Below are 26,447 nucleotides of genomic sequence, written 5' to 3'. Positions count from 1 at the left end.
CATAAACTAAGCTTTATTCAAATCAAGGGGAAAATCAAAAGATATCATTAGAAATGTAGGCTTTTCTCTCTTCAGTTGAAAGCCAATGCTATGTATAATTTAGATACCAAACTGAAGTGAACCTTAGGTAACTCTTTTCATACTCTTTTATGAATAAAATCTCTTTATATATATAATGAAATAAACATAGGCTTATTTTCAACCTTTTTTATCTATCCACTCTCTAAATAGCAATTTATTTGTAGTAAGGAACTCTGAAGGTAACCCTCTGATTACACTTTTAGCTACAGAAGTAGGTTTTAATAATTTTTAATCATCAGCAGTTAGTATTAAGCAGGCATCTAGTATTAGTATTAACTAATAATAAATTTAGTATTTAATTCCATGTTGAGCATCCCTATTAATTACTGCACAGGAATTCCAGTAAAAGTGTCTTGAAATATTTAGTAATAGTTCATATTCAATACAGGTTGAGTTTCAAATTATAGACATGAAGAAACCAGTTAGCATTAAATTATTGTCCTTTTTAAAATCTATCAAATAGCTAAAAACATAGCAAATATTTATTAGTGATGGAGTATTTGTGCTATTAAGAAAAATATGCATATATATGTACATATATATTTTTCTGTGTGTATATATATATATACATATANTACATATATATATATATACATATTTTTTTTCTGCATAGTGTATTGAAGAGCTGTCAATAATAGATTCAGAATAACAGGAAGACCAGATGCAGGCATCATTGAGTTAAACAAGGGTAAATTATTTCCTGGTACAAGTCGAGGTCATAGCAGTCAGGACACATAGCAGAACGGTCGGCAACATTCTTCAGGGCCACTGTTGCAAGTGATTTGACAAAATGATGCTACATCACACTGTTTTAAAAGTTTACCATTAGCCAAAAAAATAAACAGAATATGGTGCAAAACAGAACATCACACATGAGTTCATGTCTTATTTTTATTCATTAGCTTTTCCAAACTTAAACAAACTGGCTCAAAAAACTCATGTAGAGCTGCAACCTGGGGATCCCTAAGGTAATGGATGCTAACAGGCTCTTAGTATGATATAGGGAGCATTTTACATAGCAATTTCCTCTTAAATTTTTGCTATTTTATATATTCTTTTGGGCAATATTGCTTGGTTTTGGACATGGGCAAAGGCACTAAGAGCAACAGGGTAAGAATAAAGACCCAACCCCTGGTTTCAGGTAGCTTACAGTCTCTCTTTGAAACTTCCTGATAGCACGTTGTAGATCCCTTGTATTTCATTTCCAGTGCATTTGAGACCGGCACTGACAAGATATCAGGGCATTTTTCCATACACTTGCTATACTTTGAAGTGAAGCACATTTGTCATTAAATATCATAGAGTTTCATAACCTCAACAAATATGATAAATATTGATGTAGAGTACAGAATCTCATGCAGCTTTATCCTTAGACTATTCATGGGTGTTAATCCTTCTCAGAGATTTTCACACTTCAACTCTTCTTGTTTTCAGTTGTCATACATAATTCATATAAGAATCTCAAAAGCAGAAAAGTGTGAACTAAGAATACCTTAGTAAAATCCTAAGTAGTGAAGGTGGATATAAATCTGAATTATTTATAAAAAAAACTATATATATATATATATATGGCCCCTTTTAATTTTTATTCCTACTCTGATAAGTGTGTCAAATATGCTGGAGAAAAAGAAAATCTCTTCCTTAGTTTGGTAAAGTGTCAAGCAGTACCTTTTTATGTTTCTCATAGTACAGAAATTAAGTATCTCTGCCTGTTTTATTGATCAGTTTGAGGAGATATAAGCACTAGGGAATCTGCATTTAAGTTGATGAAGCATAAAAAAGAAAAAACATTGAGAATCATTTTTTCTATTTTCACAGTGATTTCAGACTTCTGTAAACAAATATATATGTATACATAAACATATATATGTATGTTTGGAAACGTGTGTCTGGAAATATGAAACATAGAAAATAAAACATACATGAAAGTATTTTACCAACCGGGTAATAATTTATGTATTGGTTATATGTGTTATGTACATACCAAGATTTATTTTAAAATATCTACATAATGTTTGCATTCCCTTTTCTTCTAAATTAAGACACACATTGCAGCCAGTTATGACCAAAGTGTTTCTATTTAGATATATGGAGTTGGTTTAGTTATTGCTTGTTAGATGGCTGTAAAAGACTAGCTATACACAGAAAGAATTGACAACAAAACTCCAATAATCTAGCATTGGATTTTTAGGTAAAAACATGTCTGCAATCTATTTAAGAGGCGACATTGGCATTACTCTTTGTGCATTTGAAGACTGCATGCATTTTCTTTCTTTTCTTCATCATCTATTGTTAATTGTGAACTGACGCAAAGAGAGGACTATTTTCAGAGTTAAAGGGCCAATCTGAGAAAATCAAACCTGCATTTTTATTAAGGAGATATTTTCTATTAAAATGTGATAATTGGGTAACCAAAAAAGGGAAACACTTTACTAATGATTATGCTGCTTAACCATTTCATTGACGAGTCCATTTTAAAATGAAATAAAGTAGACACATAAGTCTTTATGAGAGAAGACATTTTGAAATAAGGTTTTTTTTCTTCTTTCTAGGCTTAAAACTAAATTACTTTGCTTTTAGGAATGACCAGGTGCTGACAGGCCAACCCAATACGTTTTCCATCTTTGATCCTGTTTCCCCTTCAGCTGACTGATAGTGACCTATGGGGAGAACAAAGCTATACACTGCTAATGGCAGAACTTCAGGCACCCTAAACCCCTAAGTGATGTGAGTAGATACCCCCAACTACTGACCTGGAGCCATGCTAGCTATTCAAAGAAGACCCTATACTTATACTTAAAACCTATGACTTGCTGTTGGTAAGTTTCAAAGCAGAACTATACCTACTTGAGGACAGGATTTAGGTGTTTATCTTACTCTGGGCCCTTAGTGCCCACTATGTGCCAGAACTTGATAGGCCGCAAGCAATATTGGAATACTGGAAAAATAATTTCTTTGCCATAATTGTATACCATTAATTACGTGCAAGACTGGGTTCATAGTATACATTCTTTGAGATTATATTCTTGGTTTTGTCTACTGCCTATTGTCCTCTATGATTCTTTAAATTTCCATGTTTCCATGCGTTGTTTATATAATTCTTTATTTTATAATCATATTACAGTCAAGAGATTTTCCATGTTTTTATTACTATAACATAATAAAATTGTTGGCCTTTCATTGAGATTGCAGTGAATATTTTATTAGCCCCATTTATTTTTTTAATTATTATTATTCCAGAGGGTTCTAAGTTTATATATTTTCAATCCTAACCATTTTCTTCTGCAATATTTTTTTTCTAAAATTTGCAAGATTATATTAACCTTTCCTCCCACAGGTTTCATAAATATTCATTATAATTCCTTCTGGTTTTCTAAGATCTTATTTTTTATAATTCATTTCCAGTGCATTGTTATCTTGTTTGAAAAGATTTTAGTTGACTTCTCTAATATTGGCATAATTCACTGTCAGATATCTTCTTTAACCTTAAGTATGAAGTTTCTTTCACTACATGATGAATACTTCTGTGTAAAATTATTTACTTGTGGATATTCTGTTACCATGATTCGTTTCTCTCTTTTTATTTCTCTCTCTCTTGTCTTACATCCGTGTCAGATTCTAGTTTTTAAAGATAGACATATATATTTGTGAGTCATATTTATTATTTACAAGCATTTAATAAGTTGGGAAGGTAATACGGACCCAGTGATGAATCCATTTTTAATGGATGAATTACCCATAATTAATAAAGCATGAGTCTGTAAGTTAGAAAAAGCAAAAAAAAAAATCAGAAAATTTATTATCTTTAGAGTATGTGACATACTTAAGTCTGCTATCAAAAACTCTGTGCTAGATAATATTATTCTATGTTTTCCAGGAAAATCTTAAAGAGATTCAGTGTAATGCTTAAGTCTCAGAGAATATTATTTAAAGTATTCATTATACATGATCCATTTAAAATGATATGACTTCCCATGTAATTCACCAAGGCAGGAATGACATTAATGAGATTATCACTTCTCTTTTGTAACTCACTAACACTATGTAATGACAAATGAACATTTTGTATTTCCTTGATTATTAGATTTTTTTAATTTATTTATTTTTTTAAAGATTTTATTTATTTATTCGACAGAGATAAAGACAGCCAGTGAGAGAGGGAACACAAGCAGGGNCCTTGATTATTAGATTTTTTTAATTTATTTTTTTATTTTTTATTTTTTTAAAGATTTTATTTATTTATTCGACAGAGATAAAGACAGCCAGCGAGAGAGGGAACACAAGCANTGAGCCGAAGGCAGACGCTTAACCGCTGTGCCACCCAGGCGCCCCTAATTTATTTTTTGATTTTGAGTTTAAAATTGACCCAGACTTATTGCTATTAAGAGACTGAAAGAAAAACAACATAAATAGCAACGGTGAGTGTTAAAAGCATAACCCTCATGGGCAGGCCAATATCTACTCCCTGTTTATTCAGTTAGATTATACAAGTTTTCACAAAATCATGGATTTACACTATTCCCATTTACAGTCTTTTAAAAAAATAGTTTACTGAGCTTCCACAATATGTTTGTATACAGTATTTTATGAATTTTCCAAAAATTCTTAAGAGGATGAAAATGATTAAGTGACTTTCATTCTAATCTAAATTCCCTTGAAGGTATAAGACAAAGATGCTGTTGAAAAAGTGAGAACAGTGGTGTGAAAGAGAAAAAACATAATACCCAGAATTTTCAAATGTTTTAAAAGTATATCACTTGACTGAAAATTCTTAGAACTAGAACATGATAGACTATCAAAGAAAGGATATACCAAGAACTTTTCCATATGTTGTTTCAGAAAATGCACTCAGCCAGCTGAGTAGTCCATGAAGGTACACAAAATGGGTTAGTCATGCAGATAAGTTAAAGAGAAATTGAGTCAGGTTTTTGAATTGTAACATGGAACTATACATTTAGAACCTAAAAAAAAAAATCATGCATTTTGGGTAGTTCCATTATAGGACCTACATTAAGAAAGCGATCAGAAATTCAAAATGTATGTACAAAAATTACCATACAAAAATTTGGGCAGCAGCAATACAATAAAGAGCCAAACACAGTGGTTTGGATATGCATGTTGACACATCCATTCAATATTATATTGAAATATTTAAGACTACTAGGACATTCAATGCTGTATTTGGTGCAAAAGTTTTCTAAAACCTGTATATGTGCAACATGTAATGTCATACAGTGTTTCGATATATATGTGCTCTGAAGAATAGTCAGCGTTTACGGAGACTATTTTTGAATAGTGGGATTGTAGAAATCTTTGTTTTATATTTTATGCATTTTCTACACATGCATAAAAAAATAAATTGGTATTACTTTACTGTAGACTTAAATAAAAATGAACACTGCAAGCATAGCAATGCTATAAGCTTCTTTAAAAAAAATAAAAACTTCAATTCTCTGGAAATTTACAACAAATAATAAGTCCTATTTGAATATAACAGTATAACAATATCTATGTGAAACTATAAGGGAGGACCAACATAATAGATTTTCTCCATAACTCTGACAAGCAAGAGAAAATCTTTATTAAGAAATTAGAAAGATTAAAGAAAAAGAAATTAGAAAGATCTCAAATAAACAACCTAATTTTACACATCAAGGAGCTAGAAAAAGAAGAACAAATTAAGCCTAAAATTAGCAGAAGGAAGGAAATTCTAAAAATCAGAGTAGAAATAAATGAAACGAAGATCAGAGAAACAACAGAAAAGACAAAAAAAAAAACAACAAAACCCTAAGAGATAGACGGTTTTTCAAAAAGAAAAACTAAAATGGGCAAACCTTCAGCTAGTCAAAGTAAAAAAGAAGATTCAAATAAAATTAAAAATGAAAAAAGAGACATTACAGTTGTTTTTAAAGAAAGACATAGGATCTAAGAGATTACTATGTCAAAGAATTGGAAAACTCAGAAAAAAAAATGGATAAATTCCTAGAAATAGACAACCTTCCAACACTCAATTAGGAAGAAATGGAAAATCTGAACTGACCAATAGTGAGTAAAAAGTTTGAATCAGTAACCAAAAACCTCCCAGTACAGTAATCTCTGGGAACAGATGGCTTCACTGGTGAATCCTGCCAAACATCTGAGAAACTAATTATGAACCCTGATGTATACACAATGTGTTTAGATGGCTGGATGTGTTCAGACAGACCATTTCTATTTCTATCTTTAGTATATTTTAAAAATCTTGTAGCAAATTTTCCTGATATAGAATAATATGATCAAAATAATTGTATTAAGTAGATTACATAAATAGCATTATATATTAGCAAAGTACTTACTGAAGTTGAATTCACGAGCTAGAATTATGACATTGACTTTTTAGGTATTTTTCACTCTGGTGATTAGTGTGGGGAGTACAAAAACTGGACAGGGGATCACCAGTTTCACTATACCGTAGGCTATATTTCCCTATAAGGTTAGGTTTAAGGAAGGAACAAGGGAAAGAGAAGAGGACTTTAAAGAGCTAGGCTTGTTACATTATGGGGAAGAGTGTTACCAGAGAACAGAATTTCTTAATGTATTGCCCTGCCATGTCAATAAATAGCTAAATCTGTCCCAGTGAGGAAACTTGCAAGATTGAGGAGGTATGCGTGTACTACAATGGAACACAAAATTTTGTTTCCTTTTTCTACAATGACGACACCTATATAGTAAATACTGAACAGATGGTATGTAGGGATCATAAAAAAAGCAACATGTTTTCAGGAAGGGAAAAATATTTTTATTTTGTGTTTGAACTATTTTACTATTTTCCAATTTGATTTGTATCTGAAAACAAAGACAATAGATCACTTCTAACCACCAAGTGGTCTTTAAAACATAGTATATGCTTATTTCCGGGCAGCTGTTCTGTTCAGATTGTTTAATTCAATTATGATGAGACATAAATAATATTTCCAATAATGCTCTTGTTCAGAAAGAAAAATATGGCATAACTTTATGGATATTAGCTGGGCTTCTAATCTCTAATAACTAAAAATATGGAAGGCTGAGAGAAGATAAAGAGCTCATATATCTGGATAAGAAAGGGGAAAGTTTATCACGTTTTAATATTACATTAGCTATAAACATAACTTAATATTCCAATTGGATATTATAAATTTTTTATTTTCTCTATATTATACCTGAAGGATGGAAAATGATATATATAGCAAATCTATATTAATCAGAAGCTCTTTTAAAAAGTAGCAAAATTGCTACATCAGTAAATAGGAAGAACAAATTTTTCTTTTTTTAATAAACAGATTTTACTTGTTGAACATTCTACTCATTGAAATGAGTTCAAAGACTGGCATTTTGGAAAACTTCCCTTTCCATTAGCAAACTGCAAGCTATTATTCTCAGAGCTATGTACATACTTATTCACGTAGTCAATAATAAAGAAATAAATTAAAGCAACGCATTTAATTAAAAGTTCTGGTGAGCTGTTTTAAAGTCATTTCAGAATATCTTTACAGTTTGATTGGGTTGATTTTTAAAATAAAAGATACTTAGGTAACAAAAAAGTAGAATCATACTGAGTAGGCATCAGACCTAAATGTCAAAATGGAATTAGATATATTTCTTCCAAACCAACCAATTAAAATATATGTCATCCACATAACATACCACCAGGCCAGGGGGACATAGAAGAGAAATTAATGATGTGATGTTTGCTCTCAAGCAGTTTGTAGAACACTTAGGTCATAAAAGAAAAAAAAAGTGAAAAATAATGGTAAATGGAAAAGAGAATTGTGTAAGAACTCCTGCAAGCCAAATGGGTCAGATTAAGGATAATGACCAATGATAGTCATTGGAATACAGAAAATGTGGTTATCTACAAGATACATTAATGACAAAATGACAGAACTGGAATCGGGTTAGAGAAGGAATATTCAACTATTACTTTAGGCTTTCTGACTTTGATGGAATCATGGTCCTGTCAATGTTGTAAACAGAAAAATCAGGACTTACTGTTAGAACAGAAATGATGAAGACCCATGTTTTGCTGAGTGCTTTCTCTATGCTTGATACTGTACTGTACTAGAAACATAACATTTTAATCCTTTCCATTAGCACTGTATAATTTTATAAATAGAAAATTAAATAATCTGCCTGTGGTGATACAAATATTAATGTAATCAAGCTTCAAAACAATTTCTGACTGATCCTAAATCTCACTCTCTATACTACATCTTGTTGGTCTCAGAAAAATAAAGCAAGGTATAGTGCATATTGTTCTTATTCAATTATAAGAAAAAATATTCTTAGACTCCAAAGAGGGGTCCTACATAGTTTATAAATTAGTTACCTTGCCAGTAAAAATCTAGTATTAGAAATCTAACAGTGTTATACACTGAGTAAGTTTGAGGGAAAGAACATGATCATGTGGTAGAGGTCTGTTCATTGCTGGAAATAAAAGATCAGATCAGAGGTTAAGAGTCAATGCTAGATACTTCGAGTCATAAAATTATGAATGATTACCATGAAAGTTGATGAACTGAACAAGGGAGTAAGAATACATGGAAAGTAATGAATGGGCAATAAAAGAGCATTGCGGACACCTACAGATGCAAGGTGGCAAGAATAAAAAGGACTAAAAAATAAGACAGAAAGAGGCAAACCAATCAAGCAATAAATTATAGTATATATTATAAAAAATAAAATATTATTTTCCTAAAACCTACAGATATTGTCACATCCAGTTTTTAAATTTAGAATAAATACAAATATGGATATTTGAAATTAAATTTATATGTCCTTTGTTCCAAGATATGTTAAGCATTTTATCCTTCTACATTGCATCTTTTATTTAATATCGCAAATAAGAGGAAAATGAAAAATTTTAAATATAATCAGGTTAATTGGTATATAGTACAGGAAACCCTCTAACTTATTATCTCGAGTGTTTGAAACTAATATCATATTAATTTCTCTTTTAAAACGGTATGTGGTCTTCTGGATAAATAATGCCAACTGCAAAGATTTAACTGAATAAAATGGAAATGCTAAACTTACTTGGCTCATGGGATACAGTTCATCACTATATTTTTTGAAAATTCATAGCAGGGAAAATAAATTTTAATGTATTTATGTACACTTTAAAAATCATGTTTAAGCTTGAGATGTGTATCAGCACATTTAAAAAAAAATTTTGCTCTGCCATACAAGATCAGTTTGTTATTTTAAATAATAGTGAAAACAATCCAATTAGAATTTCTAGGGGTTGGTAACATTGATATATAGAGGTAAAACAGACAATGTCTTTACATCAAATAATTGAGACTATTGAAAATGGAATGAATCTGTTTACAGGAAAAGAAAGTAGCTTATTGAAGTTTGTGACATGATCTCATATTCCATCTCTAACTGCTAGAGCGTATCCTCTTTACTTTCAGATTTTATTCTAAAAAGTGTATTTTAATATGATGATTTTAAGATAAATCAAATTAAAACAAAACATGTTTACTGATTAAATGCAACTCTCACAGACCAAAAAGAAGTAAAAGTTCTGATAATGAATATGTATAATGTAATAAATGCTTGTTTGTAGATAAATATTTTAAAAACAACCTATATAACAATAAACAGTAAATCAGTATTTCACAAAAATGGTTTGTAGTTTCTCATTCATTCCAGAGATAAGATGTAAGGTATTAATGATACACATTTCTTATAAACCTAATTAGAGAAAAAAAAATCCAATGCCCCTAACAAAGACTTTGTGGAAATAGACTTGAAATATATTATCATAGCTTCCTTTCATAGACAAGCATAGTGCAACTCTTCGGCTGTCCCCATTATGCCAATAAGCATTACAAAAATGAGAATAGTGTTTAGGTTGAAAAAAAATGCAAACATTTGTTTCCTGGCATCCAAACTAGCATCCTTTCTTGGTTAATAACTATCTTTGTACTAATTAATGAAAGATACAAAGAAAAGGTGATATTCTTCTTTTGTCCCTATCATGGCATTATCTACAAATGGCAAGTGGAGCCTGATTCATGTTTTAAATATGATGAACAAAATGGATGAGCTCATTTATTTTTCTCATAGCCTTTGTTTTTCTCATTTACATATTATCCTCACAAGTTACAAAGGATAATTTGTTTCTCTAGCATCTGAAATAAATGTACTTACTATATTGTATTTATATTGCATCTCACCATTTTACTTGGAAAACTGTTAAATAAAAAATATGTTCAAAGAATGTCAAAATTGCTATATCAACCCATTCAGAAAGCCTGCATCTAATGCCTAAAAATTGTTTTCAAATGGGCATAAAAATAAAGATAGCTGGTTACCAATGAAGCAAAGGGGCAAATAAAAACAATTGATGGATTTAGCTGTAGAACCATGAATGCTAATTGCATTATTTATTAAAATTTATTGTAGTTTTAAATATGAAAAATACAGTTTAGGAAAGAACACAATGGGGTATCTCTACATATCTGCCAGAATGACTAAAATTAACAAGATTAACAAAAACAAGAGTAACCCTCATATAATGATGTGGGAGTGTAAATTAGTACGACTACTTTGGAAATGTATTAGGCTGCATCTATTAATGTTGAACATTACCCTATAACAGAGTATTTCACTCCTAGTATATACCAGGTAAAAAGGAACACATATGTCCTCCAGATCTAAAATACAAGAATGCTCATAGTTGTATTATTTTTGATAGTAACTGGAAACAGCCAAATGCCCTTCAGTAGAATCGATAACTTGTAGTATATTCATACAATGGAAGAATCCACAGTAATAAAATGAAAAAAAAATTTAAAACCTGATTCAATCAACAAAATGAATTTTACGAAAGTAACGTTGAGAAGCCAAATACAATAAAACCATGCTGTATGATTCTAGTTATATAAACAGATGAAATTAATCTATAGTGTAAGATGTCAGGAGGAAAAAAGGTTACATCCGGGGAAGAAGGAGGGATTGTGAAGGTATTCAAGGAAGGTTTCTGGGTTATAGGTAATACTCTACTTTATGTAGTATAAATATGTCCAATCTGCAGTATTTATGTGTATGTGCATGACTTATGCCGTATCTTCTCTGTATACTTCAATTAAATGTTTTTAAAAGTTTACTTCTAAAAGCCTAACTTGTTTCAATTATAGTCTATATTTGTCTTTAGAAATATTCTGGGCTATGTGCCAGGCAATATCTTAAATATTGGGGACCCAAAGGTGAATGGAAAACAAGATCTTGGTTCAAGTAGGGTTTATTTCCTAGTTGGAGGTGAGGGGAAAAAAGGAGTAAATAAATATCATTGAAAAGGATGAGAAAATATGCTAGTATAACAGCTACTTTAGGAAAAATGGAATTATTTTTAAATGGATGGGATTAAACATGAAAGATAAAGGTGTAGCCATAGAAAAATAGCAAAGAAGAGCATTTCAGACAAAAGGAATAACAAGTTCAAATGCCCCTAAGAAAGGCTCAACATAATAAACCTTAACATATATTAAAGTATAATTTGGTGGGTATAAGTAAGGATCAAGCTGGAGAAGGAGGCTGTGTGAAGTTGTATAGGATTTTAAAGGCCCTGACAAGAACATATAGTCTTTTATTGTACATAAAATTGAGATTCATTGAAGGGTTTTGAAAGAGAAGAGCAACACTACTGATTTATATTTTTAAGAAGTTTCTGCTAGCTGGTATATCGTAAAGGATTTAAGGATGGCATTTGCTGATGAAAGCAAATGAGAGAAAACCTTTGTAGAAGGGGTCATGGTGATTTGAACTAGTGTGATGCCAGCAGATAAGAAAGTAGTGAACACATTTTAAACATATTTTAGGGCTACACTATATATAGAACTTGGTATATGGAATATATAGGATTTGATCAGTTAGGAAGGGATAATATAATGATGCAACCAAATCAGAGGAAGAGTCAGGGTGGGTCTAGGGAGGAAATCCTGAGAATGGGGGATGGATAATAGAAAGAATGCTCTTTCACTGTTGAACTTGAGCAGGGAAAAGGGATTAGAATTTAGATACCAGTTTACATGTAGATTTGGTAGTGACATGAGACAGTAATTGTCCCACTGATTTTAGAAAGCTTATAATTGTAACATGAGGCAAGGCGATCAGACCCAAGGTCAAGGGGATGTGGAGGATGAGTGGGGGAGAGGAAGAAGACACCGCATGCTCCATTGTGATTCAGCTACTATGAAGTGTGCTCCATTGGGCAAGTCTGTGAATTTGTATGACTTCAGTTTACTCATAAAAACAATGAAGCTGATATCTGCCCAACATCCGGAGGCCCCAGGAAAGACTTCCAGTTAGTGTGGCTAACTACACACATACCAATAAGTTATAAATGATAACTTATATAATGATAAATGTAAATAAATCAATAAATTAATTGAAATCTGAGTTCAAAGTATACATTAGGTAATTTCAACTTTTTCATTGTATCAAATCTCTACACTCTATAAAAAATTACGCTAAATTCATCTTTTTTATCCAATGCAACATATTTTGCCAAAATGTGCTATTTTATATTTCACAACAGTGTTATTTTCTAATGCAGTAGTGTTTTAATGAAGTGCAATAAATTGGAAAAAATGTACTGTATTGGGTGAAAAATTAATATGCAGAAAAGTAAACTGTAGAAGTTTCCAGGAGAAATATTCACTTTGATAAGCATCTGAAAAGCAAGCTCTGAGTTAGTATTTACATAGAGCAGAAAGACCAATAACAATTAAACACAATCTGAGGTGAAGCAATTGCTATTTTAAATATTTCATGTTGTTTAGAAAATCAAAATTTCATAAAGAATGCTCTTTTGTTGTGTTAAGTTAGAGACATAAACACGTATTAGCTAAGAATAAACTACTCTTGTAGACTTTATTGATTAGAACAATCTAGCCTTTTCATTGAGTTAATGCGTTGCTCCCTCATTTTAAATGTTTGGCATTTCCTTTAGTAAAGAATGGCTATCATTTCCAGGATGCTGACAGAGTGTCCCAGTTTACTTCTCTCTGAAAGCCACAAATTTTACACTTGGAAGAGTCAGCAATTCCATGATGTTAATACCATATTTGTGTTAAAAATACCTTTTTGCATACACATGAAATTCTCCTTAGCAGTGGACTGGAAATAGAGTGAGATTCTTTCTCAGGGAGAAACAAGCTATTCCCAACTGCTATTATCTCCAGAGTCACACAGGAGCTGCCTTGGAAGTTGGTGAGAACATCTCATCTGAAAGGGTGATTCATGCTTGGCTATTTTGAACCAGTGATACTCATGTACTACTGATTGTCATCTCCTGAGCTTTTCTTTTTATTACTCAAGTGAGTAATAAACGGATCAAAGTCCATTTTTGTCTTAATTAAATGTCCAACAATTCATTTAAAAGTCTTGAAACAAATAATTCTAAATTTCACTTTACATAACGCATTCAATAAATCCAGGGGAAAAAAAGGTTTGAGATATCCTAGACAATGCAAAATGTCACAGATTTCAGCAACCTACTTAAGTATAGTAGAAAGAGTTGAGAAAAAGATAATACATTCTGTGCATGCACCTAAGTATCATATATTACATATTATTCTCTGCATACTTATATACATTTACATTTACTAAAAACTTGTTGTTTCAGCATTTTAGCATATAGAGTGGGCACAGAGGTCAAGCCATATTCATGACCTCTAAACTATCTTGAAAACAGAGCTAACTGATGATTGTCACCAAACATTTCAGGGACGAGTGTAGAGTTCGTTTCTAGAGCTTTGAAGGGTTTCAGAAAAACGATGGCTTAATATTCAGGTGCATTCTTAAAAGTCACATGAAGTGAGTTTGGAGAAAGAGGTGAGTAAGGACCAGAACATATTGAGCAGATTGAAATGACTGGTAAAATAAAGAATGGCAGAGGGAAGAAATAGGACGTTTAGAAATAATAATAATAATAATAATGTTTAAAAGGGTTGAAAATAGAAAAACAGAAAAAGGAACTGCTACTTTGGACTGAACCGTGTACCTCCAACCTTCCTATGTAGAAACCCTAATCCCCAGTGTGATGGTATTTGGAGAAGGGCCTTTGGGTAGGCAATTTGGTTTAGGTGAAATCATGCAGGTGAGGCCCTCATATGAGAAGAGTGCCCTTATCAAAAGAGACACCTGCGAGTTTGCTTTCTGCCATATGAGGACACAGCAAGGGGTCATCTGTAAACAGGAAGAGAGAGGAGAGTGTTCACCAGGAAACTGAATGGGCCAGCACCTTGATCTTGGACTTACTAGCTTCTACAACTATGAAAGATAAATTCCTATTGTTCAAGCTACACAGTGCTTGGGATTTTGTTATGGCTGCCCACGCTAGCTAACTAACTAACATAGGAGCTAATGAAAATTTGGAGAGATAAGATTGAAGAGGAACAAAAGAGAAAAATAATGCAATGTGGCAGGACATAAAAGACAGAAGCAGGGATGAAAACAAATTAATCAAGAGATAATAAAGACAAGGAAGAATCAGACTGATATTACTGATATGTAGAGATTTTAGCAATCTAATTTTATGTAAAAATGCACAGTAAAATAACATAACACATTTACATTAAAAAGTAGAAAAAAGTCCGTGCCCGTATTATATCTATATGTATATATACATTCACATATTTATGTTCACACAGTAGGGATTGAAGAAAGGGAAATGGAGGTTGTTAACCTTACCATTTGACTTGTTCTACTGAGCACCTGCCATTTAAAAGATTAAAAGAATGAATATAAATCAGAAAAGCAAACCATGTAAGAAAATGAAATGTCACTTGATTATGTGCCAGGGATGGACACATGACTCAGAGTTGGTTCTGTCTGTAGGTGGCCAGCCAGGGATTTTGGAAGCAGATCATGGAACATGCATCGAGAGTATGGAAGCTCAGGGGCGCCTGGGTGGCTCCGTTGTTTATGTGTCTGCCTTTGGCTCAGCGTGTGATCCCAGCGTTCTGGGATTGAGTCCCACATCAGGCTCCTCCACTGGGAGCCTGCTTCTTCCTCTCCCACTCCCCTGCTTGTGTTCTCTCTCTTTCTGGCTCTCTCTCTCTCTGTCAAATAAATAAATAAATCCTTAAAAAAAAAGAGTATGGAAGCTCAAATGAACAATTTGTTCCAGTGCCTCCAATATCAGAGCCAGCAGATTAGAGAAGACAGGTGTGCATTACTCATTTGGGTTTTCCTCCTGCCCTGAAGTGGTTCACGTGCCGGTGGGCAGGTCTATTGTCACTATTAGAACCATGTGCTGAATAGGACTTTTGTAACCAGGTATGAGCAAGTGATAGATCTGCCAAATTGCAAAGATTGAAATAAAATTGCAATTAGCCAAATACTGCTAGAAGATTCTTTTCATTTTTATACACTTGAAATATGCACATTTTTCATGAACATTCACCTGAATGTTATGGTTTAAACATGAGGAAGAGCCATTCAGAATGGGAGGCTAAATAACTTTTCCCTGTTTAAGAGTTATCGCATTCACTTATTTAAAAATAGCTAGATCAGGGGGTGCCTGCGTGGGTCAGCTGGTTAAGTGTCTGACTCTTGGTTCCAGCTCAGGTCATGATCTCAAGGTCATGAGATCAAGCTCCACATGGGGCTCCACACTCAGTGGGAGTCTACTTGAGATTCTCTCTCTTCCTCTCCCTCCATCCCTTACCCACTTCCACACTCTTTTGCTCTCTAAAATAAATAAATATATCAATCTTAAAAAGACAGATTGTTGAAAGAACACAGATTTCTATATCCTCATTCTAAATCCATTTTTCTTAATCATATCAGGTTATAGATCTTTATACACTCTAAACTACAGAATGGCCTATCATAATGAAATTTGCTTTTTATAAAATGGTATTGCTCAAAAATTGAATATTTCCCACTGTAAAAGTGAAGAGGGGAAAGGTGGTTTATTTTGCTATACATTCTATTTCTTACTTAATTTGTAAATTGATGTTTGCATTGTTACATAAATGGATAATCTACCTAAAAGAGCTATAGAAAAGAATTTGACACCCTTTAAATCATATCTGGACATAGGAACCAGAAGTCCAGTGTGCTCATATTAATAGAAGTACAATGTACTTACTGGGGACAAGAATGTACATACTAGCTAAGAAACATTGTTTTCTTTCATTAGTGCCTAATTGTACTTTACATCCTGCTTTAGAAAACATCCGTCAGTTTTGATATCAGGATTTTTTTTTCAACAATTTATAATGTTGAACAATATCAGGTTAATGGTATAATTATTATATATTCAATAATACTCTATATCTTTATTCTCAAAAAATTCACAATTTATTTATAAAAGGCAGAACTTAAAACACCTCCTTATGCTAGGTAGCTATATCAGTTTCCTATTGCTACTGTAACAAAGTACCACAAATTTAGTGGCATCCAAAAAATCAAAGTGCCTGGCATGGCTGCCTTCCTTTCTAAAGGCAATAGCGGAGAATCCTTGCCTTTCCCAGTTTCTAGCAGTTTCCCTAAGCACTTAGTGCTTGGCTCTCTTCCTCCATATTCCTTTTTTTTTTTTTTTTAAGATTTATGTATTTATTTGACAGAGAGAGACAGCCAGCGAGAGAGGGAACACAGGCAGGGGGAGTGGGAGAGGAAGAAGCAGGCTCCCAGCGGAGAAGCCTGATGTGGGACTCGATCCCAGGACCCCGGGATCATGCCCTGGGCCGAAGGCAGACGCTTAACTGCTGCGCCACCCAGGTGCCCCAGTAGTTTATATTTTAACTATTCTGCCTTGTAAGCCCTCATTAAGAAGGTGACTTTGAATAAAGCCTTGGAGGTTGTATGGTTATGGGCAATATGGATATCTGATAAACCATATTCCAGAGAGGGTGAAAGCAAGCACAGAAGTGGGGAGGAATATGCATGGCCTATGGAACAATTGCAAGAAAGCCAGCATAGCTGGAATGGAGTAACAGGAATGGAGCATAGAAGGAGATCCTTTAAGAGATAATGGAAACCAGATCATGTGTAGGTCCTATAGATTAGCGTAAGGATTTTGTATTTTTCGTAGGAGATTTGGGGTAGTCTTAGATGTTTCTGATGAGAGAAATGACTTGATCTGATGTTGATGAAGGATACAGATGGGATTAAGGTTACTAATCTGCTATATATCAGCAAGGAAGTCTGGCCATGGGGTTGCAATTAGACTGAACAAGAGCTAGGACAGAACAGGACAGTTGTGGAATTATTTCAATAATTTCAAGGAGAAGAAATGGTAACTTGCAGCAGAGGGAAAGCAATGGAGGTGGGGAAAACAGATATATCTTGAAATTAAAGCTGACAGGACTTGATATTATATAGGATATTTGGGGTGGTGGGGGACAGTGAGTGTACAGGATAATCTGGTGCATCCTGAGCAATTAGAAGGATGTAGTTGGGGAGTACCTGGCTGGCTCAGGCAGAAGAACTTGTAGCTCTTGATTTCAGGGTCATGAGTTCGAGTTCCACATTGGGTATAGAGATTAGTGAAATAAACTGAAGAAGAAGGAGAAGGAGAAGGAGAGGAAGAAGGGGAAAGGGAGGAGGAAGAGGAGGAAGAAGGGGGGGGAAGAAGAGGGGGAAGGGAAAGAATTGGGCAGAGTAAAGTTTGGAACGGGAAGGAGGACAGGCAGTTAGATATGAAGAACCGAGTTTTGTATACATTTTTTAGGGGTTTTGTTTTGTTTTGTTTTGTTTTGTTTTTTAAGTAGGCTCCATGCCCAGAATGGAATCCAATGAGGGACCTGAACCCACAACCCCAAGATCAAGACCTGAGCTGAGACCAAGAGTCAGGAACTCAACTGACTGAGCCACCTGGGCGCTCCTGTATATTTTTATATTTAAATGTCTAAGTGGGGATGGTATGGAGTCAGTTGAATACACAGGTGTGGGCTTCAGAGAAGAATGTCAGCTGGAGGTAGGAAATCAGAAGCCATCCCTCACAGACTGCATTTAAAATGAAGAGATTGGATGTGAATAAAAGATGAAAAACGCAAGGCCAGAAGCTGGAACAACCCAACACAGATAGGTTGGGAAAATAAAAGCTAGCACAATTGGTTTCTTGAGGCCATAAAAACGAATATTGGCACAAAATTAATGGTTTAATCATCTCTAGATTTCAGTTTTCACTAATATAGTTCTGCTCTTTTAATATTTTTATTGGCTTTAACTAAAGCATGAAGTTACATTATTGCTTTTTAAATTTGACAAATACGTAATATAAAATATATCTAATTTCCTAATGACTGAATATTTTGCTTTTTTCTAATCCAAAATTACTCTACAAATATTTTACAAAGTAGATATGAAGTCTCCTCTAGCCAATATTATAATTAAGGAACTGTATGTTTTTATGTTGCTATCCTGCTCATGATTTATGTCCAGCCTTTGATATGTGGGAGAAATATAAAGAACCAAGATATGAATCTCTTGTTTCAAATGCAGGTATGAGGTGACTATAAAATAATGAAATTGATCTTTAAACAAATATGCAGGATTACTATATTAGATTTTATCAATGATGCTCACACCGGTGAAAGCATTGTTTCAGTGACAATTCCAAGACACTTACACACACATGCACACACGTACACACACATGCACACACATTCGCACACACACAACACTAAGACTTTATGGTCACATTCTGTCGCTTAATCGAAACAGACGATAACCAGCTTGGCTAACCAGCACTTTATTAGCCAAACTTCGCTTAGAATATTTATAATCTTAGATGAATTCAGTGCTTCCACTTCTGCAACTCAGTTTTGTGAGAGAAGTTACAACGAGTTTGAACAATTTAAAGGTGTAAGTGTTGTGCGTGACCACACTGAAGGCTAATGTAGTGGGCAGAATAATGGTTCCCAAAGGTATTCATGTCCGAATTCCTGGAACCTGTGGATATATTAGGTGGTAGAGGAAGATTAAGAATGTAGATGGAGGGGCACCTGGGTGGCTCAGTCCATTAAGCCTCTGCCTCCGACTCAGGTCATGATCCCAAGGCCCTAGGATCCAGCCCCTCATCCGCTCCCTGCTCGGCAGGGGGCCTGCTTCTTAAGTCTCTCCTCCCAGCTCCCGCTCTCTGTCGCCATCTCTGTCTCTCTCTCAAATAAACAAGTAAAATCTTAAAAAAAAAAATGTTGATGGAATTAAGGTTGCTAATCAGCTAATCTAAAACAGGCAGCTGATCCTAGAAGATCCAGGTGGGCCCATGGTAATCCCAGGTATTTCAAGGGGGAAAAGGAGGCATACAGGAGGTCAGAGTCATGATATGTGGCCAGGACTCAACTCTGATGTTGCTGGGTTGGAATATGGAGGGGGGCGCCGGGGTGGTTCAGTCCTTAAGCGTCTGCCTTCGGCTCAGGGCCTGATCCCGGAGTCCTGGGATCGAGTCCCACATCAGGCTCCTCCGCTATGAGCCTGCTTCTTCCTCTCCCACTCCCCCTACTTGTGTTCCCTCTCTCACTGGCTGTCTCTCTCTCTGTCAAATAAATAAATAAAATCTTTTAAAAAAATAAAATATAAACTACTACCTACTTCTTCAAAACTTTTATTCCATATCCCACTTTTATTTTCCCCCTTAATAATGGTATTGTCTACATTATTTCCCTTGTATATCATCATTCTTCCCAAATAGAATGTAATCTCCACAAATTAATTTAATATTTAATAAAGTATAATCTATTATTTAATATGACTAGTTTTGCTTTAAAAATATGATAAATTATCTAAAAGTAGAATTTCAATCACAGAATTGAAAATCTTACTGAATGGTCTTTTGGAACTGGTTTACTTCCCAATCAGTAACACAGGGCTTTCTCATCTAATTGGTAAGTTAAACTGAACCAATTAGCCAATAAGCAGGTTCTCTATAAAAGCAAAAAACTGAATAAAGCTAAAATAATTTGTTTATATTTTCATGGCTCATTTAAATTATATCACATTGCAGCTGAAGATACTAATTACACATGTTTAAATATATAAACAGTACAGAAGAATTGGGAGATACACATTTTTGTCTCAACACCTTATCCAACTGAATGGATTTCCTTAATGTCCTTTAAAAAACCACATTTATAAAAAGTTTTATATAAAGTTTAATATACAAGTTCCATCAATTTGTCATTATTTGGAGTGATTTGAATTCTTATGTTTAACCTCTTATTTATTCAATTTTTGATACTTTGAATTGTTTTTAGTGGTTTATTTTTTTTATTTATTTTATTTTATTATTATATTATGTTGGTCACCATACAGTACATCCCCGGATTCCGATGCAAAGTTTGATGCTTCATTAGTTGTGTATAACACCCAGTGCACCATGCAATACGTGCCCTCCTTACTACCCATCACCAGTCTATCCCATTCCCCCACCCCTCCCCTGTGAAGTCTTCAGTTTGCTTCTCATAGTCCATAGTCTCTTGTGTTTCATTCCCCCTTCTGATTACCCCCCCCTTTGAATTGTTTTTAGTGGTTTATTCCCATAAATTGCATGTAAGGAAGTCTGCTATTTCCTATCTCTGGCCATGGACTGAAAACCGCTTTTCAAAACTGGTATGTTAATTTTCACTTTCACAAGGGATAACTGTACATAGGAGTTTTATTAGACCTTTGCCAACACTGGTTTCAAAAATTCTTTGTAATATGATGATTCAATAGGTTAAAATGGCATCCAGTCTTCATTTAAATCCCATTGATAACTATGAGTTTAACCTAGACAGATATTTTTATTTAAACACTTTTGTTATCAGGTAGAGTGACTGAAATTGCCAGTCACATCAGATTGTGCCTAGTTATGTATGTCATATATATTGTCCCAAAGGCATAAATACAATGAAAACAAATATCCATTTGAAGATCCTTATGGTCATTTAAACATAAGTGAAATCAAAAGGATAGTGAATTCCCCTTTTTTCAGTAGAGGCATCTGCAAAGTCCACATTTATTTTACTGGCAATTCATCTATCATATCCCATGCAGTGTGAGTAAAATATTGGATAAGGCAAAGTCTAGGGGAGCTCAGATAAGTGAACTATTTGCTTTATTCAGTATTTCACTCAAATACTTGTAGGAATTGAACTTTGCTCGTTTTATTCTCTGATTATCAAGAAGTTTCCTAAATTGATAGAAGTTTACATACCAGAATTTTCTGGTATTTAAGAAGCAACACCCACACGTGGAAATCTCTTTCTGGAATATGTGCCACGCTTGAAAGTCAAAACACTATCAGTAATGATAGAGATACTAAGTTAGTTAACCTGTGTTAGCCTTTTCTTTACTATTAAAAAAATCATTTTAATGGAGGATTACTTAAATGAATGGTAGTAAATCTATGCAATCATATGGGATAGTCAAAATGTCCACCACAATGGCAGCATCATCAACCAATCTGAAATCACCCTGGCCTAATAAGAAGAGAAAGCTATAAGACAAATGTGTGTCTGTAACATTGAAATGGAGTTAAATGTCAGATTTGTGCATAATGGTATACTGGATTCTTGCTAAATATTCATGAATTCTCTATAAACTCACATGGAAGAGCGAACATGCTATAAAATTAGTTGGCTATAATATTGAGCTGTGTTTACTTTATCTGTATGCATATGCTCATATGAATTCATACATCTGTGTATGCCTGCATCTTTAACTTTAAATCTATATTTTATAATTATATGTAGATATCTTTATTAACCTATTCATTAAAAGTCATTTGGAAAATACATACCAAATTGGTAATAATGGTTAAATGGTTATTGTTGAAGAGTAAATTTCAAAGTGCATTCTAGGTTTCACATTTCTGTATTTTTAAACAAATTATAAATGTAGATAATATGGGGAAAATGGAAATGAGCGAAAAATTAGATTTATCTATAACTTAAATCACATTTCAAAATGAAGATGTTTTATTTCATCCATTAAAAAAATTAAGAATAATGCCATTAGTACAAATAAGCAAAGGAAAAAAAGAGAGAGTGAGAGAGAGAGAGAGACTGGCAAACCAAGAAACAGACTTGTAGCTATAGAGAACAAACTGATGGTCATGGGGGTGGTGGCAGATGGATGAAATAGATGATGGGGATTAAGGAGGGCACTAGTGATGAGCATAGGCTGTTGTATGGAAGTGTTGAATCACTATATTGCACACATGAAACTAATATTACCATGTATGTTAAATAATTGGAATTTAAATAAAAACAAAACACAATATACTGTCATTTCTTATAGATAATTTTTAACCACTACAGCTGGAAGATTTAGCATGCTAAGTTAATTCTCATCAAACAAATCACCAAAGACATTGAATCTATGATAATTTATCAACAGTGGTGTAGATTTTTACAAATTGAAAGCCATTTTAACACCTTGTATTGTTTGGTTCTCATGCCTATTCTTATCCCCTTTTGTGGATGAGGAAGAATGGCCTATATACAAGTGACATTTAATACAAGTAATCCAGGTCAGGATCAAGTTCTGCCATGTCTTCAAACCATTAAGCTCAAAATTTCGTTTTATTATGCTATACATTACCACCACCTAGGAACTATGCATTTAAAATCAAAATGTTTTCATTTTACTTCTGGAGCCTTTGAACATTATAAACTACTCCAAGCACATGGAATTACTAAACACCCACTCCTGACATTCCAAACATATACATACTCAAAAAAAAAAAAAAAGAAATAACAAAAGCTATTGTAGAATAGAAAGAATCAGTATCTTTCATTTACTTATTATTTATATGAAAGAATCATCTGGAAAAAAATTGAAGTGAAATGTGTCTTCAACCTTCACATCTACATTTTCTTTTCCCCATTTTTTAAAAAAATTTCCTCTTGTTCCTACAAATGAAAGCATATGATAACACAGGCCAGTCTCTCAGTTTACAGAAAGAAGAATACTGACAAGCTCTTCCACAGTCTCTGTTACAGACCTAATGAAACACCATTTGAAATCCATCCAAAGCAAGAGAAGGGGGTTCATCACAGAGCACTCAAACTGAACTACATGTGAGCAGTTGTTGACGCAAACCATGTGTTTTATGACCCTTTTCTGCATACATTCTTTGGTTTGGACTACAGCAGTGGTTTTCAGTGGGAGAGGGGTGCAAGTCTGCTCCCCCCCAAGGAAATAGTTAAATGTCTGCAGATATTTTTGGTTGTCACAATTTGGGAATGCTGCTACTGGCATCTTGTGGGTAGAAAACAGGGATGCTGTGAGGCATCCTACAAAACACAGGACAGCCTCTCTCACCCATGAGAATTATACAGCCTAATATATCAATAACACCAAGGTTAAGAAGTCCTTATCTAAAATATAGTTCTATAGATATGTATAATGCAACTATGTGGAAGGCATACATTAAGTGAATTAAAAAGTTTGAAGGCCTCTACTTATTAAGAAAAAAAAAAGCACAACAACATCTTACACACTTGTCTTTAATCTCTCAAATTCTCTCATTTTTCATTTGACTACATGCCATCGAATACAGGGATTTGAGATAAATACATATTCTCAGGTCAATAAGTTCAGTGTGTTTTATCCTAGACCTACTGAAATGTTCATGCATGTTCAGATTTTAAAGGGTGATTATATCAGATTGCAAATATGTCAGGTATACTTCAAACTTCTTATCATTAACAAGCCAAATACAGGACAAGTGGGACACACACTTGTGAACATCTGCTTTGTATTCATCGCACCACAAAAATAACATGAAACACAATGATGATATTTATATAAGCCAATAAAAAAGTACTATATATTTACTATACATAGCACCCTTCATCTAAAGAATTTATAAAGTTGGACTGACTCATTCATTCTCATGATTCCCTTATATCCATCTGAAATAGGGCATCGGGAGGAATAATTTCCAATTGCCCAACGTAAAGATTTTACTCGAGCTCTGGTTTCTATTGACCATGTTCGCAACTGCTATAGCCAATTATATCCAACATACATTAGACAGAGTTACAGCTAGAGCTTGCCAGCTCTTACCTTCCTTCTACTATTACATTTTCCTTTCCTATTGGGTTATCTTCAGTTGGACAATTCTGTTGCATCTAAAACAGTAAATCCTTATTTTCTACCTCTGATTTTTACCAGATCAAACTTGACCATTGGTATCATTTGTTTGTTTGTTTGTTTGTTTCCCTCCTTAAGTTAGCTACCTCTGTGAAACATCAGTATTATGGTTTATAAAACCCTTATCCAGCAAGGCATTAAATGTATGCCTTATCAAGTGATTAAATGTATTGATCTACACTAGCTTAATTCATTATCAAGAAATCCAGAATTAAATATCTAACAGGACTCTTGAAAGAAACTGAAATAATGATTGGTGCTTAGCCCAGAGTGTTAGATGACAGAACTAATTCTTTACTAGTATCATGTCCTGCTTTCCCTCCCACATTCAACAAGGTACACGCAAGATCTAATCTGGACCTCAAACTCTTGATTTAGAATATTTTCTCTGGTAAGACAAGTCCACAAAAAAAGAAGAGAGCAATTACTGCATAAGGAAAGCCCCCTGCTTTGAAAAATCTGTGGGTGATCCCAGAGTGGAAAATAAAGGTTCCAAAACACTGTGAGAGCTTGTGGGTTTGTTTTTTTTTTTTTTTTGGCTGCATAATAAAATCTTTCTCTGATCTGTCTCTCTCAGCTCAAAACAGTGATGCCATCACCTGAGCAAACGGAAGACCATAATAATTTTAGCTAAGAATTTTATTTTTGTATTTCTTGATATTCAGCAGGGAAATAGCAAGGAACATTTACTCTTGATTAATCTGAAAGTTCATTAAGTACAACAGGCATTGATATAAGGAAAAACTGTAATAACTAGCTAATAAAATTGTATTTTTTCACCTGTTACATGACAGGTTTTCCTAGTTGCACATCTGTACGCACAACACACACACACACACACACACACATGCACACAGAGGCATACAAACATGCATAAGGCACAATTTTGCCTTGAATTTTAGACATAAAAATTAATACAAAATAATTGTTATTCCCACACTCAGACAAATCAGGTTCAAGAAGTTAAAGAAGGGAAATGAATCAGAGTTAACGAACATAAGGGCATATGCTAAATAAAGTGTGTTGCTGATCACAGGAGCCTACCTAATTCCTTTTTAGGCATCATTTATAGTGCCCTTTAAAAGAAGTAAAAGTTTCATCTTAAGCTTTAATAAGCACTTATGGAAACAATTCATGGGGAAAAAAAGAATGAAAGGAAGAAAAGAGAAAATGAGCTTTGCTCAGCTGCAGCTTCAGTACTCTGCTATCATGTAATTTTAGAGGATATTGGAAAGGCAATAATTAAAAAGCACTACCAAAATTTCAATTTCAACGTCCCGGTTTCTATTCTGACAATGCTCTCTCTCACTTTTACAGCTAGACATACATGACAGCTCAATTTGATGCCATCAGTACTCAAATGTGCCTTGCAGACTATCCTTGCAACTTCTTCAGGGGCAGGACAGATAACAGCACATCCACAGATAAACATAAACAGACACCCAACGGGGTTATTAAGACTCACATTCCATAGGCTTTATAGCAACATTCCTGGATAAGAATTTTTTTTTTTAAATAATGTATTCGAGCCCTAAGGCTTACGAAGCATTAGCTACAACTTTCCCATTCACCCTAGATCCTGTGAAACCAATCCGAGAGGAGGATTTCACCAAATATTGTTTTGACTCAGAACCGGGTAAGCAGCCCCATTGTACAAAAAAATATTAATGTCACTACATAGTAAAGTGTCATTTATTGAAGCCTTACCTTGGCTGACTTGCCCTAACTGGTGGAAAGGAACTTAATTTATGAGAAGCAAAGAGGGGACTTTCCCAGTGCTCACGGCACAGCTGCTCCCGTCCTCGGAGAGCCCCAGACTCGGCTCGGCGCTCCTGCGAGCCCCGGGCTCCGCGGCTCGGTCTTCTGCAGCTCCGGAGAGCGCCTCTGATTGGCTGGCAGAGCCTGTCCGCCTGATCCTCTCCTCTCCCTGTCTCTCCTCCTTCCTCTCCTCCCAGGCTCTCCGGCCGCTGCCTTTCCCTTCTGCCTCCTTCCCCCCGCCCCCCCGCCATCGTGCATACTTTGGGGCTGCACAAATTCTGTAGCACACAAAACGGACACCCTTTAGCCTCATCTACAAGGTCATGTGGAAAGAATTCCATTAATTAAAAAAAAAAAAATTAAAAGCCTGAATCAACAGCATCATCCTTAGCTTTACAGCTCTTGAAAAATGACAGGACTCCGTGACTGTTTAGACCATTCGTTCACTGCGGGGAGGAGAAACTGGAGGGCCAGAAGGGGTTTGA

General features: G+C 34.2%; 1 protein-coding gene across 1 annotated transcript in view; it reads right to left on the bottom strand.

Moving 5' to 3' along the window:
• CDH18 (cadherin 18) overlaps positions 1-26,083 on the bottom strand; it is a 478,586-nt gene extending 452,503 nt beyond the window's left edge. The window contains exon 1 of the mRNA XM_019802760.2: positions 25,912-26,083. The gene's annotated coding sequence lies outside the window, so the exon portion shown is untranslated. The remainder of the gene's footprint in view (positions 1-25,911) is intronic.
• Between the last annotated feature and the right edge of the window lie 364 nt (positions 26,084-26,447).

Source organism: Ailuropoda melanoleuca, chromosome 3 (genome assembly GCF_002007445.2).
Source record: "Ailuropoda melanoleuca isolate Jingjing chromosome 3, ASM200744v2, whole genome shotgun sequence".
In the NCBI taxonomy this organism is placed as follows: domain Eukaryota; kingdom Metazoa; phylum Chordata; class Mammalia; order Carnivora; family Ursidae; genus Ailuropoda; species Ailuropoda melanoleuca.
Note: the sequence above shows the minus strand (reverse complement) of the source record. Positions and strands in the feature narration are given on the sequence as shown.